The sequence below is a fragment of the Pteronotus mesoamericanus genome, unplaced genomic scaffold (genome assembly GCF_021234165.1).
Source record: "Pteronotus mesoamericanus isolate MK-2021 breed Mesoamerican mustached bat unplaced genomic scaffold, CSHL_Meso_final scaffold_651, whole genome shotgun sequence".
NCBI lineage: Eukaryota > Metazoa > Chordata > Mammalia > Chiroptera > Mormoopidae > Pteronotus > Pteronotus mesoamericanus.
In genome coordinates, this window is record NW_026555325.1 from 19,408,755 (window position 1) to 19,424,804 (window position 16,050).

Genomic DNA, 16,050 nt, shown 5'->3' on the forward strand with positions numbered 1-16,050 from the left:
CAACAGCTCTCTTGTAAGCAGAAACTACTCGTGTCATGGCTGGGCCATTGCCTTTACCCAACCAAAATAAGGTAAATCAAGAATTAAACATCCTAAGTTATACTCAAAATGTTTGTTTCAGCTTCTGGTCTTGCCATGAGTCTGTGAGAGATCTGGTTAGGTTATGAACAGCCTTCCTGATGGGTGGGAACAAGCAAACCTCCTACCCGCTTTCAAATTGCTCCCGGGCAGACTTCTCTAGTCTTCTCTGACACCTTTGTTATGGAAGAATTCCAGGATCATGATGGCTCAGATTAGTCAAAATCATTTAGGAAAAGTTTCATTCAAATCCCAGCCCCATCAAGAAATGGATATCAAAACTAAATAAAATCACAAATAACAGCCATAGAAAACTTCTTAAATACCTCTTATTATAGGATTATTTCTTTATGCTACAAGTTGAAATTCAAGGCAATAAATAAAATTATTCAAGGCAATAAGGAAAATAAAAATAAAATAAAGTAATAATTCAAAGCAATAAGGAAATCAAATTCCTCCCAGAATTACCCTATTTATGTATCCTGGGGATACAAAACTCTATGCCTCCAAACTCTATAGAAGCTATATACCTGGTAACTGATCTATATATTTTATTTTACTTAATGCAATTATGTAGAAATAGCTAACATTTGTTTCTACGTGGCACAGTTCTAAGTGCTTGGCATATGTTTACTACTTAATCTCCATTTAGCTTTTGTTATTCCCATTTAGAAACTGAAGCTCACAAAGGATAGTAACTTTCTTAAAGCTGCACAAGTAGGAAACAGCAGAACTAAAATCCAGTCCCAGGTAATCTGATTCCAGCATCAAAATGCTTAATCACATACAATAATGCCTCTCTGAAATTCTTAATTTTCTACACATATTTATCAAATCCTATGATTTTAAAATAGAGTTTCTTGCCCTGGCTGGAGCATTATCTCTTGAACCTAAGGGTCATGGGTTCAATTCCTGATCATGGCACATATCTGGGTTGTGGGGTTTGTACGGGAGACAACTGATCTTTTCTCTCTCCCTTCTTCCCTCTCTAGGATCAATGGGTAAACCCTCAAGTGAGGATTTAATAAGAGAGAGAAAGAAGAGAAGGGAGGAAGGGAGGGAGAGAGGAAGGGAGGGAGGGAGAGGGGAAAGGAAAGGAAGTAAGTTTCCTGAATGGAAGGAAGAAGCAAAGAAAGCTGTTCGAAAATGTTAGGATCAAACATTACACTACTGTGTTCATTTTTTTAAAAAATCTTTCATTGCCCTAATGAGTACAAAGAAATGTGTCCCCATCCAGATACAACACCAAATTTAGTCTTACAGAAATGGGTATGAACTCAGAATCTTTAATGATTATAGATTAGCGACATGGGAGAACCTAATCTAAACAAACTGATTTGAGCTAAACACAAAGCTTAAATTAATAATGCCACCTAGAAATGCTCTCTGAAAGGCTAAATCTTTGGATTTTTATGCTATTTGGAAGAGGAGTGGTTTCTGCTAATAGGACAGACTTCATGCAACATATGTTAAGAAAAATTTTGGAAGCACTTAAAAAATACAAGTTGGAAGCTCGCTCTTGCAAAAAGGAAAAAAAATCCTTAAAATATTTTGGAGCTTTTAGGAGAAAGTCAATAATAAAATTAGTACGAACATAGAAAAAGGGCTTTATGAGTCAAGTGACTGTTGTTTTTCTAAATGTCAGCATGGAAACCCAAACAAAAAGAGGTGAGTTGGGTCCCTGGAAAGACTGACTGGGAAAGCTGAGTGTTAAGTTTGTGACGTGCTTGATGGCAACCAAAAATTGTCAAGTGCATGATGACACAGTATTTCCTGGAACTAGGGGCTACTTCAAGACATATAAACAAGGGTAATGTTGTGGGGGCCTGTGCTTTAAAGCAAGAGAGAATCTATGCGTGGCAATATTAGCAGTGGTTTGAACAATATATCCAGGCAGATGTCTCTGGAACTTGAAAACCATTCACAGATAGTTTGAGCTGAGCTTTATACTGAATTGACAATTTTTGTACATAGCAGAGGAAAATAACCAACTTGAAAACACAGCTTGCTCTCTGCTTTTATTTTGACATCATGGAAAATAACCAATTTTAACACATAACTTGCACTTCACTTTGATTTTAATGTCATGGTCTTGAAAATATAGTACTTAGCTATTGACAGAGACTAGGACTTTTTTTATTAAAACTTTTAGGGTTTCACCCTGAAAATCATATTTAATTGAGTTCTTAACTTTAATTTCATTACTTCCCCTAAAGTTGTGATTATCTACTACTAAGGAAAGTAGAAAATGTGTTCTAGTTCAAAGTTACCACATCTCTCTAAGCCTTAGTTTTCTCAGCTATAAAAAAGGAAGGTTTGGTCTAAATCCTCTATAAGAGTTTGTGGGGGGTTTTGCTCATCCTCATAATCAAACTCAGATGTTGATATGATCTCCCTATAGTGACTATTAGCTCCAGCAGAAGAGAAGTGAGGCCTCTGTGTGTGTGTGTGTGTGTGTGTGTGACACACCCACACATACATACATAAATATATATGTATATGAGGTCTGTCTGGAAAAAGTCCAACCATTGTTAATACAACAAGAACAGTTTGTGCAACATCCATGTAGCCTGACAGCCAAGGAGAGTGGATTGGAATGCACATGTGTGGACAATGATGACTTCACTGTACTAGTCAGCAGGAGCAGTAGGTGCCATTGAATGAGCATGTGTACTGTGTGGCAATCGCATTCAAAATAACGGAGCGAATAGAGCAACAAATCTGCATCAAATTTTGCATTAAGCATGAACATTCTTCCACAGAAACTAGTTGGATGATTCAGAAGGCCACAGCCATGGGCAACTGGTGATTGACAGTTTCATCACGACAATGCACCCACTCATGCTCCATGTCTCATGCAGAGTTTTTTGCAAAACATCAAATCACCCAGGTGACTCAGCCTCCCTACGGCCCAGACTTGGGACCCTGTGACTTCTGGCTTTTCCTAAAATTAAAATCACCTTTGAAAAGGAAGAGATTTCAGACCATTGATAAGATTCAGGAAAATACTATGGGGCAGCTTGTAGCAATTGGGAGAACTGTGTGAGGTCCCAAGGTGCCTACTTTGAAGGGGACTAAAAGCCTCATTGTCCTATGTACAATGCTTTTTGTATCTTGTTTCTTCTTCAGTATATGTCTCTATTTTTCCACAGTACATGGCTGGATACTTTCTGGACACACCCCCATCGTATATAATACTCCTCAGTGAAATATGATGCTCAGGAAATTTACCACACTATAACCTTAATAAGAAACTCTCTGTGAAAACTAGAAAACTTACCTAGGTTTCCCAATATGATACCCCAGAACATTTTTTTTCCCACAGAGTAAGAAAAGTACTTTGCAAAATATCTAAAAATCAGGTTAAATAGAGTTGTGACTAATTCTAAAGCCTTGGATGTTTCAAGCTCACACCTTACCATTTATGTTACCATTTACGTTACCGTTTATGGGAACAATGAAGTGTTTTTGTTTAAAAGTCTTTCCCCTTCTAATTAAACAGAGATGGTACTGAATCAACAATGGAGCTCTGGGAAGCAGACAAACTGAAAATGTCAATAAGCTATTAAAGACATGCTCTCTCTAAATATCTCTCTAAAGATATTAGGAAGTTGCATTGATCCTGAATTCTTAAGAAGAGAAAAAGACCTCAGATAGAACACAGGACTTAAGTGTAGCTGAGGAACCTTAGCTTAATCATGATTCTTTTTCCTTATAAATTCTTTCTTATGCATAGTCTGTGAGAACAAGCCCAACGTTTACAAATTTTCAAGAAGAAGGAAAATCCCATACTCATTTGGCCATTCAGCAATTGTATTCTCTATAGTATCTCCTAATCCTTTTGTAAAATGGAGGAAATTTGTTTAGCAGAAAGTCCCCAGTGCTCAGAAGCAGACTAGTCTGGTGGCATAAAATGATTCTGTCATTCATCCTTTTTTATACTTGGGGTTGGGGTGAGATTCTATATACAATGAGCCCAAAGCATCCTCAACCTCTATAAAATTGTACCTAATCCAATAGAGCTCAAATTTTATGGTGATGGCTGCATAATTTTGGGAATATACCAACAACCAATAAATGGTTTATTTTAAATGGATGTATTATATGCTATGTAAATTATATCTCAACAAAGTGGTTAAAAAAATTTTTAGTGTGTGGGGTGAATTAGGATATAGTTTCTTGAGTCTCAGCCAAAGAGCTGAATCTCTAGATGCTAAGTCTAGACAATTGTATTTTAAACAAATATCTCAAGCAACTCCAGTAAAATGATCCACTCTTAAGAAAATCTAAAAAAGGTGATATATTTTGTACTTCCCCTAAACAAAAAAAAATCCCACAAAAGTTCAGAATAATCAATAATCAATAAAAGAGTAGCAATTCTTCAGAAATCATAAATTTTATCCAATTCTTAATTCCCCATGATGAATGTGAATATTATCAGTATTTTAGGAACCATGATAAATTTTTAGTGGAACTACGACACGAATCCCCTTTGATAACTTACAGGAGCATTGAATGAATCACAAAATAATTTTTCTTACTGAATATTTTCTTTTTCTTCTTTTATTTTTTTATTTTTAAATATATTTCATTGATTATGCTATTACAGCTGTCCCAATTCTCCCCTTCATCAACTTCCGCTGAGTACCACCATTCCCTCCAGCAATACTCCCATCCCCTTAGTTCATGTCCATGGGTCATGCATATAAGTTCTTTGGCTTCGCCATTTCCTATACTATTCTTGACATCCCCCCTGTCTATTTTGTACCTACCATTATGCTTCCTAACCCCTGCACCTTTCCCCAATTCTTCCCATTCCCATTCCAGCTGATAACCTTTCAAATCTCCATGTCTATGATTCTGTTCCTGCTCTGGTTGTTGACTTAGTTTGTTTTTCTGGATTCAGTTGTTGATAGTTGTGAGTTTGTTGTCATTTCACAGTTCATAGTTTTGATCTTCTTCTTTTTCTTAGATATGTCCCTTTAACATTTCATATAATAAGGGCTTGGTGCTGATGAACTCCTTTAGCTTTACCTTGTTTGGGAAGCACTTTATCTTCCCTTCCATTCTAAGTAATAGCTTTGCTGGATAGAGTTATCTAGGTTGTAGGTCCTTGCTTTTCATCACTTTGAATACTTCTTGCCAGCCCTTCTCACCTGCCAAGTTTCTATTGAGAAATCAGCTGATAGTCTTATGTGGACTCCTTTGTAAGTAACTCTCTTCTTTTCTCTTGGTGCTTTTTATATTCTCTCTTTATCTTTAACCTTTGGCATTTTAATTATGATGTGTCTTGGTGTGGACCTCTTTGGGTCCAACTTGTTTGGGAGTCTCTGAGCTTCCTGGACAGCATGTCTCTTTCCTTTGCCAAATTAAGGAAATTTTCTTTCATTATTCTTTCAAATAAGTTTTCAATTTCTTGCTCTTCCTCTTCTCCTTCTGGCATCCCTATGATTTGGATATTGGTATATTTAAAATTGTCCGAAAGGTTCCTAAGCCTATCTTCATTTTTTTAAAAATTATTTTTCCTTCCTGCTCTTCTGATTGAGTGCTTTTTTCTTCCTTGTGTTCCAAATCATTGATTTGATTCTCATCTTCATCCTCTCCACTGTTGGTTCCTTGTAGATTTTTATTTATTTCATTTAGTGTAAACTTCACTTCTTCCCTTATGTTTTTGCCATACTCAATGAGTTCTTTGAGCATCCTGATCACCAGTGTTTTGAACTCTATATCTGGTAGGTTGGGTACCTGCATTTCATTTGTTTCTTTTTCTGAGTTTGTTTTTATTTTTGTTATTTCATTTAGGCCATATTTCTTTGTCTACTCGATTCAGCAACCTGTTTGTGTTTGTTTCTGTATATTAGGTAGAAATTCTTTGACTCCTTTTCTTAGAAGAGGCACCTGTAGATTGTGTGGGGCAGAGCCTTAGGTAATCGCCAGGATCCGGCAACCCAATTCACGGCTTTGTGACTCTGTGTTGGGGGAGGTTTTAGAGAGGGGACAATGCCGCTGCCTGGCTTCTGGAGGTTTGCCCGACACCTACCCTGTTTTCAATCACTTAACTCACTCCATATATGCAACTGGTTCCCTTCCAGCTGTTGTCCTGATGGTGAATATCAGAGTGGGTGGGTTTGCATATGTTCTGAGTCCGAGCAGACCATTTAAACAGACTCTCCTGAAAATCCAGCAGTTTGTTTTGCCATCCCAACCCCCACTGATTTTTACAGCCAGAAGTTATAGGGATTTATCTTCCTGACCCTGGAACCCTAGGCTGTGTGTTCTGGTCTGGATCTGGGATTGCTCGTTTCCAAGGTATACCTCCCAGTTTTTATCCACTGCATTTGAGTGTGGGACCTCCCATTGCGCTGCCACTGCTGCCACCCCTCTGCACCACACTGTATATCTGTGCCTCTCTGCTCATCTCTGTGGCTCCACCCCTCCTACCCATATGAATGAACGTGGCTTCTTTAAATCCTTGGTTGTCAGACTTCCATTCAGTTCAATTTTCTGACAGTTCAGGTTGTTATATGTTTTGAGATATAGTTGTAATTCTTTCTGTGCTTGCAGGAGGAGGTGAAGCGTGTCTACCTATGCCTCCATCTTGACCAGAAGTCCCCTGTATATTTTCTTACTGAGTCCTCACAAAGACCCTATTGAGTTATAGGAGATGTAAAAGCCACCTGTCTTCTACAGGCAGAGATTCAGCAAAGTAAAATATCTTGCCTATAACACCCAGCTGATAACTCACCAATCTGCTTGGATACTAGGTTTTCTGACTCCTAGTTCAGCACTCTTTTCACCATAAATATCTGTCTTTAAAAATGCTTCCTCAGCATGTACCAGCATGGCTTGCCCCTAACCTTTAGAAGCTATTGTTTGAACACATTTATGAAGTTTCTATTGTTAATGATGCTAAGAAACTGTACATCTTTTTTCTACCTGCACCACAAAAAGAAAGAGCACAATTTAACACATTTTCCCCAATTCTCTGTAACAGTTTTTGTCTAAAAAACTGGATTAATGTATATCAGCCAATAAGAGCATATGTGAGTGTATGGAGTGTGTGCATGTATTGAGAGAGTGTGTCTCCATGTGTTTGTGGAAAAAAGGATAAAACATTATTTTAATGTGAAATTACAAAGTAGAATCATTTACTAAGTTGCATGTGAACTGTTAAAAGAACTAATGTCTGTTAGATATTTACTATGTCATAAATCTACATGCCTCCTTCCAGTCACCAGCCCTGCCCCACCCCTATTACTTAAAGATATGCACTGGCTGCTCCACTCAGATCCCACTATCTCCCTAAGATGACTTAATGTCTCCATGACCATCCAAAGCCTATCAATCCCTTGATGATCATCTCTATTCTACTTTAGTTATCCACTTCTAGGGCAACGTCATCACTCTGATCTTCCTTGTCTTTGAAATATTTATTCCAAAGATCCCAATGATAACAGTTGTCTCATTTGAAGTAAAAGAATTCTTCAATCATGGTTAACCCTTTCTTCTTTACCTCCTTTCAGGAAAATCTTAGATTCTATGTTCATCTCTTTAGTCATACTTTTGTCAATTCCCCAACTTTCTGGCCCCAATGTCCTTTTGCCACAGGCACCCCTTTTTCTGGCCCTACTCCTAGACCAATGGCTCTCTCCATTTCTCTCTCCAACTTCATCTGGGTCTTGATCCTTCCTGGAAATTCTTCCAACTTCTTTTTAATTTTTCCACTTTTATCAAATCTTTAAACATAATAACTTGGCCATAGGATCAAGTAGATGAACTCTCTTCTTTGCAGAAAAAAATAGAAGGTTTTTTCGTGGGAAAATCCTCAAATTACTATCACCAAATCTATAAAATTACCTGTATATCACAATTCATCTTTTCCTGCTTTTCTTTTGCTGCAGTAAGGTAGATGTGTATCCCTTGTATTAAGGAAAGACACTTAAGGAACTTTTCATGTATCTTTATTTTCTCCCTCTGTCATGACTCCTTTATATTTTCATTCAGACATGCTATATCTTCTATCTTAAAATAAAAACAAAGCAAAACAAAAAAAATAGACGTTCTTACCCTGAGGAGTTCTTCAATCTACCATTTTTTTCTTTCACTTAATTGCTCAGATCAGAAGCATCTTTTATTCCTTCCTTGTCCTTATCCCCTAAATCCAATTGAGATGGATTCTCCCAAATCTATTCCCTCAGTACCTCTTTATTCATTCAGTTTTGTTTCCAATGCAAAGGCTTTAAGTCAGTGTTGTCCAATAGAAAAATAATGTGAATCACATGTAAATGTTAAAATTTCCTAGTAGCTACAAAAAGTAAAAAGAAACAATGAAATTATTTTTAACAATCTATTTTATTTAATCCAATATATTCAGAAATGTCATTTCAATATATAACCTTGATAAAAATTTTTAATGGGATGTTTATCTCCTCCTTTTGGGTTAACCACATCTAAATATACAGTTGCTAGTGACTACCATGTTGGACAGTACAGCCCTAAATTATCATCTCTTGCCCAATTCCATGAATTCTTTGCTGAATGCCAGGAGGAAGCTTCCAGTGGTTTTCTTGTTTCCTTTTGGAGCCCCCTTCCATATGTTCTATATACTACAAAGAGAATGATTTTTCTAAAAATAAAATTTCATATTGTTTTTATCCATAAGACTCTGTGTGGTTTCTCACAGATTTATAAGCTTTCCCACTTTCCAGCTTCAACCCTTACTTTTCTGATTCCCTAATACAGCACGTAACCCCCACTAATTGTATTTTTGGCCTTTAAAGCCACTTTGATCTTCTCGACTTCTAGGTCACTGCATATTTTGTTTCTTCAGCTTTTAATGTACTTCTACATCTTCTTTGTCCCCATTCATCCTCAATGGGCTAACTGCTACTCATATTTCAAGTATCTCCAGCCACCTTCCCTGATCACCTAGGTCTGGATTATGTGTTCCTCCTGTGTACTCATATGGAACTCTTAGTTTCTTCTACCATAGCCTTTATTGTACAATTGATACTTTCTTTATATTTATCTATCTTTCCCCCCTGACCTTAATTACAGTTAAAGTATGGACAACATTACATTTATCACTTTTTTTTTTATCCCCAGCTCCAAGCATAATGCCTAGCATATAGTAGGTGATTGATAATGGTCACTGAGTAAGTGAATGAGTAAATGAACATATGTAATTGTTTTAGCACCTGGGAAGTTGGTGGGGGCAAGAGAGAAATAGAGAAAGAGAGAGACTTTTGCTATTTGCAAATTCTGTGATTTAAAAGGCTTTTTTCTCTTGTTCTTTCTGATTCCTTGGATCTCATTAATTTCCAGATGAATTTGTTTCAAAAGAAATCATTTTTTTAAGGTATGTATTAAAAGGTAAAGAGCATGAAATAGCTCTTTCATTGAAAGAAAGACAGAAAAACTTCCCACAGAGAATAACTGAAAATTGTATAGCATGTATTAGAAGAATTAACATTTGATTTTGTAGTGAAATAACTATTATTAAAGTTAACAATGCCTCCATGTCACTAAATCTAATGGACATTTTAAATCTTGGATATCTGACCTGATTTCTCAGGTCCAGTATTTTAAAACTCACCTCCCCTTTGAAACATTCTTTTCCCATTGGCATCCCTGAAACCTCATTCTTCTGGTTTTCTTCCTGTCTCCCTTTCCATTCTCCTTTCTCAGCCTTTAAATGTTAGAATGCCTCAAAGCTAGACCTTCAGTTCTTTCTTGCCTCATTCTCTGCTCTCTCCCTAAACAGTCTCATCCAGCCCATGGCTTTATTTTTTCTATACCAATATTTCTCAAATATATAGTTCAATGCCAAACCTGTCTTCTTGCCTATAAATCTATCATCTAAGTATCAACTTAAAATCTCCTTTTGTAGAGATAAATGTGCCTCAAATTGACCAAAATAAAGATAGAATTAATGACCACCTATAATACTTACTCTTCAATGTTTTATGTTTCATTGAATGACACCACCATGAATGTAATTATTCAAGCCAGAATACAGGAAATCATCTTACATACCTCCTTCTCTTCTAATTTCTATTTCCAATTGTGGGAAAAAAAGGATAAAACATTATTTTACTGTGAAATTACAAAGCAGAATCATTTACTACGTTGCATGTGAACTGTTAAAAGAACTAATGTCTATTAGATATTTACTTAATCTAATTAAGTAAACTAATTAATTAGATATTAATTAGATATGAATTAATATTTTAATTTTTTAGAAAAATAAAGTATAGAGTTCTTAAAGCATATATGTATTATGCATTTTCATCATATATATTTGCATACCTATGGAATTTTTTTCTGGGGTCCCACACAACATTTATCTAAATGTTCTCGACCTTTTTGCCTTTTCGTACATCAGTGGGAAACTCTTTAGTTTCCTGACTAAGCAAGGATAATATCATAGTTGGTTTCATTTTTGTTAGTCAAGAGGGACAAGAAATATGATCATTGGGGATACCAGGTAACATTTATATCTATCTCAAACTTTTTAAGGAGTTTGTAACATAATAACAAAAGCTTAGACAGGAAGGGAGCAGCATGAAGTACAATCTTTGGAAGCTAAACCTCTGAATCCAAGGAAAACCTATGCTGCCTTTTTCCTCTTAATTTGCCTCCGATCAGTTAAGAATAGTTAAAATACAGAGGAATTATCGAGAAAGAGTATCTCTTTCGGGTGCAATTGCCTTTATCTCCCTTTCTCTTTTGGTGATAAATAAGGAAGAAACTTCTATATCCTTTCTTTACCTAGAATTAGGGAAGAGGACAATCACTGGCTGCCACCTGGCCTGTATGAGCCCAACCTCACTGGCAGTGCTGAGAGAGCCTTAGCCTAGTATTAGAACTTCAAGCACAATACCAGGAACTTTCCAGAACACAGAGAGAAGAGGATGAGCGGCAGCTTTTGGAGCTGTGCGTAGCAGCATTCTGTTTCTTGCCCCTTCACGCCTGCCTCAGTCTGCTCACCAGATGTCAAAAATGGTGAAAGGTACCACTATCACATTGTGGGGGGTCAAACCCCATGCCACTCAGGAAGAATTGAACAAGGCTTAAAGGATGTGGGCCTTGAAGTAGCACTCTGATAAGAATCCAAATGAAGGAGAGAAGTTTAAACAGATTTCTTAAGCTTACAAAATGCTGTCTGATGCAAGGAAAAGGGAATTATATGGTAAAGGAGGAGAACAGGCAATTAATGAAGGTGGAGCAAGTGGTGGTTTTAGTTCGCCCATGGACATCTTTGATATGTTTTTTGGAGGAGGCAGAAGTATGCAGAGGGAAAGAAGAGGTAAAAATGTTGTGCATCAGCTCTCAGTAACTTTAGAACATTATATAACAGTGTAACAAGAAAACTAGCTCTGCGAAAGAAAGCGATTTGTGACAAATGTGAGTGCCGAAGTAGTAGAAAGGAGCAGTAAGTAGATTGCTGTCCCAATTGCCAAGGTACTGGGATGCAAATAATAGTTCATCAGATAGGACCTAGAATGATTTAGCAAATTCAGTCTGTGTGCATGGAGTGCCAGGGCCTTTAGTGAATGGATCAACCCTAAAGATAGACGCAAAAGCTACAGTGGAAGATAGTTCAAGAGAAGAAAGTTCTAGAAGTGCATATTGACAAAGGCATGAAAAGTGGTCAGAAGATAACATTCCATGGTGAAGGAGACCAAGAACAAGGACTAGAGCCAGGAGATATTATTGTTTTAGATCAGAAGGACCATATTGTTTTTACTAAACAAAAAGGCCTTTTCATGCATACGGGCATGCAGCTGGTTGAAGCATTGTGTGGCTTTCAAAAGTCAATAGCTGTCCTTGACAAACAAAGCATAGTCATCACCTCTCATTCAGGTCAGATTGTCAAGTATGGAGATATCGAATGTGTGCTAAATGAAGGCATGACGATTTATCATAGGCCATATGAAAAGGGTTGCCTGATCATTAAGGTAAACTTTCCTGAGAATGGCTTTCTCTCTTCTGATAAACTCTGTTCTACCTGGAAAGAAGGAAGTAGAAGAGACTGATGAAATAGACCACGTAGAACTGGTGAGCATTAATCCAAATCAAGAAAGATGGCGCCATTACAATGGAGAAGCATATGAGGATGATGAACATCATCCTAGGGATGGTGTTCAGTGTCAGACTTCTTAATGGACCCAGTGAATAACACTCACTGCTGGCATTTTATATACAGTAGTGAAGGAGTGAAATACTATAATCATAATATGCTCATTACTTGCTATTGTTTTTGTTTTAATATTCAACTATAGTAGTGTTTTAAATGTTAAGTGAAGAATAAACTCAAAATATAAAAGTTCAAAAAAAAACAACCCTGACAATACTTTTTCTCATCAAAGTATGTCTGTTTGGGCCACATGGGCAATATATGTCTGTATGTTTTCCTATGTTCTAGAAAGAATAATTATTTTTATTAATTAGAAATTAGGTTCTATTGTGGGAAAGAGAGATCCTAAATAAAGTGGCTTAAACATGAAGAAAGTTGATTTCTTTCTCATAAAATCCAGTTTAGGGCTGAAATCGTGGCTCCACAGCTGTCTTGGAGCAGAGCTCCTTAATAACTGTCCAGTGATGAGGCTTTTTTTTTTTAACCTTCTGTATTATTGTATTATTAGCATGTGGATTATTCTAGTTAAAAACAAAATCTGAATCGAATTCATTATTTGTTTAAATTGCTATAAGTAAACACAGTAACATTTATTTTTAATCTAAGAGTTAATTATGAAGCTGTGGTTTACCCAGTTTTTGAAACTTGGGCTTTCTGCTCTGGCTTTGGGCCTGCTGACCATTTCATTTATGCAGGTGCTCTCCTGCCCCTAAGGGAGTGTAAATTGGGGGCCTTCATTGTGCTACCTGTTGAAGACAGCCTTAACTGTTGCGTGACCTCCCCTGACACCAAATCTCTCCCCTGTTCCTTCCATTAGGATGTCTGAAGCTTCTATCACCTAGCCTTTTCCTGCGTGGGGCGGTATCAGTTTCAACTACATGGGGAAGGGTCATACACACTTCATCTAACTATAATGGAAGTTAGCTCAAGCATTTACCTAGCAGGCAAAATAGGGAGAAGAAATTTCCGAGAAGATGCAGTACATTTCTTCATTTGGAGCTGGGAGTGAGATTAGTGGTTAGGGAAGGTTCAGAGGACATTAAAGATTTTCAGTGTCCTACGTTACTATCTTATCAATCGGTCAGGTGGGCCCAAGATGTAAACATCAAACAGAAAAATACATCTTGATCAGGTCCCCCGCCTTGACTTTATCGTTATTTTTATATAATTAAACTACAAAGAGAGGGGCTGTGTCATTTTTTTTTTCAGTGTAGGCCCCATGAATAAGAAGAGCATGTTGCGAAATTATTTGCGTCTCCGAAAGTTGGCTATAACCTCTGCATACCCCAATTTGTGGGGACTTGGTGTGAACACGTCCTTTTCCGGGGATGAGGGTTTATTTTGGGGATGGAGGTTGTACAGGTGCGAACAGAAAGTCTCCACCTCTCTGTTTCAGGAGCAGGTCTCCAGGAGCACCAAGGCGACGTTTGCGGCGCGTCCAGCGAGCTAAATCCCCGCGAGCAGGAGTCGGAGTTCGAAAGCCCGAGTTAAGAACTTAGCCAGAGCTACAAGCTCGACCGCGCCTGCGCGGTAAACCTCCCCGAGGAGACTGGCTATGGCGGGCACTCTGCTCACCGAGGTCCCGCCCTCGTGGCGGGGTTAGGTGACCGATCTCTCCTTACCCGAACTCCAAACGCCGGGCAGGAGTGCTTAGAGACTGGTTGGTCCTCGCTGCGTCGCAGACTGCTGGCTGCGCTGGGTCCAGATGCACCACTAAAAGCAGCTAAAGAAGGGAGTAAGAAGGGTAAAGATGTGCAACAGAAGCACTCACCAAAATAAAATTCTTGAGATTAATGTAGAAAGTTGACTAGTACTACATAAACTGAATGAAAGTCTATACCAAGAGAGGGGCTCGTGGCTGGGGGATGTAGCTCAGTGGTAGAGCGCGCGCTTCGCATGTGTGAGGTCCCGGGTTCAATCCCCGGCATCTCCAAACAGCCGTTGCTTGTTTTTTCCCCCCCAATTCGTAACGCACAACACAATACAGTCTATTACCATATATAATTTTTGTTCACATACTCTAGGGCTTCCAAAAACAATATAAACGGGAGGCAGAAAAAGAGAAGTGATGTTAAATGTTTTGGTTGTATGAAAAGAGAAATAGGAAATTTGTCTTGAGTCATATCTATGCATAAAGCAAAAATTTCCATGTCGTTATTGACCCTGTTTTACAGGGATGCAAAAGGAGACAAATTGCATTGGCCGGGAATCGAACCCGGGCCTCCCGCGTGGCAGGCGAGAATTCTACCACTGAACCACCAATGCTCCCGTGTGTGATTACTTTCTACATATTATAAATAGAGGCATTTTCATGTAATTCTTTTCTGTAATTGTATAGTATTTCTATATTCAATTTTAAAGAAAGCAGTGTAATTCTTGATTACATCATTATCAAAAATATTGAGAAAACATTAACATTTACAGAAATCTCATATTAATTTTACGTTGAACTTTATAAGGAGATTCTGAAGGTGTCCTTGGTGAAGGAGACAAAGGAAAGTTATGTTATGTATATACAGGGTCACACAATTACCTAGCTGTATCTTCAGACATTTAGATAATTTATAACAACTCTTCTTCCCCCACCCCCTTTATTTATCTATTTTTTAAATCATTTTAGCTATTAGGACAAATACATGATGATATTTGTCAGGATTGGGATTAGGGACAAGGGAGCAGTGAAGGGGAAATGAGATCTTGAACCAAATTTTAAGGGTAAATTAGAACTCTGTGATGTGAACAGGGAATTTTGAAGTGTTGGTGATTCAAGCAAGTGTAGGTAACCAAGTGACCTAATTCTCTACATTGCTCTTTCTTTCATTGTGAATGGCTTTTCATCATAAAATAGTATGAACCTGACCCTTAGTTTCCATGGAAAGTAAAATTGAAAACCCTACAAGGATAGATAAGGGGGAGAAGGTAAGTGAAAAGAATGCATTTATGGGAATGAATCTAAACATAAGATAGTAGTGTCTGGATTTAGCCCTTTATCTCTGGGAAGGAAATTTCCAACAATCTTCAGGATCATTGAAGACCAAAGAGAATTTGGGGAAAAGTATGAGAAAATAGTATTAAACACATAGCAGTGTCTATGTACTGGGCTGTGGAAATATTATTACACATAGACTTCAACGCAGTGACGTAAGTATTACAATTACTCCAACTTAATAAATGAGGAAACTGAGCCTCATAGAAAGATTGGAAAACATGTAGTATCATAGTTAACATCTAGAGCATAGCCACCACTCTGTTCTGCCTACAACAGAATAAATCACTGTGTACTTGCCCTAGAAATACTGCACATAGCTCAGAACATTATATATCAAGAACAGTAGAATGGAGTTAGAAAGATCATAAAAGGCTACTGAAATAATGTAAGAATTCCTGGTAAAATTTATTTTTAAGGACTTTTTAATATTTAGAAAAAATTGAAGACAAATACATCACAAGATTATAAATATATAAATGATATAAAGAGATTAGGGAGGCAGAAAATCTAGACTATGATCCTAAGTGACCTGTGGAAAAACAAAGTCAAATCATTATACGTCTCTGAACCTCAGTTTTTTTAAATGAAAGGACAGAGGAGAGATGTGGTTTTTTTAAAATCGCATTCTGAAGGGTTCTAGATTTCCAGAAGAGCCTCAGGGCCCTTGCCTGTAAGGCCCCACCTTCTTTGGGGTGGAAAGGTGTCACTTCCACCAGCTCATTTTTAAACTCTCCCATTTATTTACATTTGTTTGATGGGTTACAAGTCTGAAGAGAAGAAGAAGAAGAAAAAAAAAAAACTTCGGAAAGCCCTGAACTAAATGACCCAAGTGCATGGCCTTTGA

The 16,050-nt window shown here is 37.5% G+C and overlaps 2 non-coding genes and 1 pseudogene across 2 annotated transcripts; 2 read left to right on the forward strand and 1 right to left on the reverse strand.

The window, feature by feature from the left end:
* The first annotated feature begins 11,079 nt into the window (after window positions 1–11,079).
* On the forward strand, window positions 11,080–12,243 carry LOC129061638 (dnaJ homolog subfamily A member 1-like; annotated as a pseudogene).
* A 1,835-nt stretch (window positions 12,244–14,078) lies between these two features.
* TRNAA-CGC (transfer RNA alanine (anticodon CGC)) lies at window positions 14,079–14,150 on the forward strand. Its single transcript has one exon. It is a non-coding gene; the product is annotated as a tRNA-Ala (tRNA).
* Window positions 14,151–14,411: 261 nt separating this feature from the next.
* On the reverse strand, window positions 14,412–14,482 carry TRNAG-GCC (transfer RNA glycine (anticodon GCC)). Its single transcript has one exon. It is a non-coding gene; the product is annotated as a tRNA-Gly (tRNA).
* Between the last annotated feature and the right edge of the window lie 1,568 nt (window positions 14,483–16,050).